The sequence below is a fragment of the Brassica napus genome, unplaced genomic scaffold, assembly GCF_020379485.1.
Source record: "Brassica napus cultivar Da-Ae unplaced genomic scaffold, Da-Ae ScsIHWf_1364;HRSCAF=1938, whole genome shotgun sequence".
Classification (NCBI taxonomy): domain Eukaryota; kingdom Viridiplantae; phylum Streptophyta; class Magnoliopsida; order Brassicales; family Brassicaceae; genus Brassica; species Brassica napus.
The window spans coordinates 97501-100000 of NW_026014781.1; positions in this window are offsets into that span (position 1 = coordinate 97501).

Below are 2500 nucleotides of genomic sequence, written 5' to 3' on the forward strand. Positions count from 1 at the left end.
GCTATGAAATGGGCCATCTTGGAGAACCTGTCTACCACTACAAAAATGGAATCCTTGTGGTTTATCTTGGGTAAACCCAGCACAAAGTCCATAGAAATGTCTACCCAAGGGTGGTTAGGAATCGGTAATGGCATTTGTAACCCGTAAGGATGTGACCTGGACTTGGTTTTGAGGCAAGTAGTGCACTTGGCGCATATGCTCTCCACATCCCTCTTCATGTTTGGCCAAAAGAAATGTTCAGTTAGGACACTCAGGGTCTTGTCCCGACCAAAGTGTCCCATGAGGCCGCCACCATGGGCCTCCCGAACCAGCAGTTCCCTCATTGCTCCTTTGGGAATGCACAGCCTCTTTCCCTTGAACAGAAACCCCTCATGCTGGTAGTATGGCCCAAAAGCCCCCTTCTCAGTGTTCCTGAAAACTTCATTAAAATCAAGATCAGTGGCATAAGATTCTTTAATATGTTCGAAACCCATGATCTTGGCCTCCATGGTCACAATGAGAGTGTGTCTCCGGGACAGTGCATCGGCCACCACATTGTCCTTGCCCTTCTTGTACTTGATCACATAGGGAAAGGTCTCCACGAACTCGAGCCATCTGGCGTGCCTCTTCTTGAGTGTGGTCTGTCCCCTCAAGTGCTTAAGTGTCTCATGATCTGTATGGATAACAAATTCCTTAGATAAAAGGTAATGCTGCCAAGTTTCAAGGGACCTTACTAGAGCGTATAGCTCTTTGTCATAGGTTGGGTAGTTGAGGCCAGCTCCACTCAGTTTTTCACTAAAGAATGCCACTGGTCGGCCCCCTTGAGTGAGGACAGCTCCAATGCCTGTACCTGATGCATCACACTCAATCTCAAAAGTTTTATTAAAATCAGGGAGTGTAAGAACGGGTGCATGAGTTAAACTATATTTAAGCTTGTTGAAGGACTCCTCTTGGGCAGGGCCCCAAACAAAGGATACATTCTTCTTGATCACTGAGGTCATGGGTGCAGCAATGGTGCTGAAGTCCTTGACAAACCGCCTATAGAAGCTGGCTAGGCCATGGAAGCTTCGGACTTGCCCAATAGTGGTCGGTGTGGGCCAGTCTTGGATGGCCTTGATCTTCTCCTCATCGACCTTCAAACCCTGTGAACTCACAACAAAGCCTAAAAATATTAACTGGTCAGTGCAAAATACACACTTCTTGAGATTGGCAAAGAGTCCTTCCTGCCTGAGAGCCTTCAAAACCTGTTCTACATGACTAATGTGATCGGATAAGCACTGACTATAGATCAATATGTCATCGAAATAGACAACCACAAATTTACCAATGTAAGGCCTTAGAACCTCGTTCATAAGCCTCATGAAGGTACTAGGGGCGTTGGTAAGACCAAAGGGCATCACCAGCCACTCATACAAGCCTTGCTTGGTCTTGAAAGCAGTCTTCCACTCGTCTCCCTCCTTCATACGAACTTGGTGATAGCCACTCCTAAGATCAATCTTGGAAAACACGGTGGAACCACTCAGTTCATCTAACATATCATCAAGTCTAGGAATGGGGTACCGATATTTTATGGTGATGTTGTTGATGGCTCGGCAATCAACACACATACGCCATGTTCCATCCTTCTTAGGCACCAATAGGACGGGTACTGCACATGGGCTGAGACTCTCTCGAATGTACCCCTTGTCCATGAGGTCTTGGACCTGTCTCTCCAGCTCCTTAGCCTCCTCCGGATTGACTCGGTATGCGGCTCGGTTTGGAAGTGGGGCGCCTGGCACAAAGTCTATCTGATGTTCGATGCCTCGGAGGGGTGGTAAGCCGGCTGGTATCTCTTCAGGGAACACGTCCTTGTACTGGTCCATTAGTCCTTGCATCTCAGCGGGACAATCTGGTGCCTCAAAACCTGCAAAACAACCTTCCTTGAAAACCATTAGTAGCACCAGTGTGTCTTGCTGCAATGATTTAATCAATTTACTAGAAGAGATGTAAAGGTTAGTTTTACTAAACAATCCAGACTGATCCATGGCCCTCTGCATTTCGTACACCTCTTGTGGACTGAGAGGAGCCAGGCTGTGCTTCTTGTTGTTGTGGGTAAAGCTGTAGATGTTAGTCCTCCCATGGTGAATAGTCTCCTTGTCAAACTGCCAAGGCCTCCCTAACAGTAGATGTCCGGCTTGCATAGGAACCACATCACACTTCACCTGGTCCTGGTACTTACCAATACAAAAGGAAACAACAACTTGCTCCGAGATTTTAAGCTCTGTCTCATCATTGAGCCACTTGAGCTTGTATGGCCTGGGGTGTGGCAATTTTGCTAGTCCTAACCTTTCAACAAGGTACCTGCTGGCCACGTTAGTGCAAGAGCCACCATCAATAATTAGACTACATACCTTGCCTTCCACGCTACATCTAGTATGGAAGATGTTCTCTCGTTGGACGGTTTCTGGATCAAAGAGAGCACTGAGAGCTCGTCTGACCACCAGTAGCTCACCAGTTTCAGCATAGTCCACTATCTCGTCTC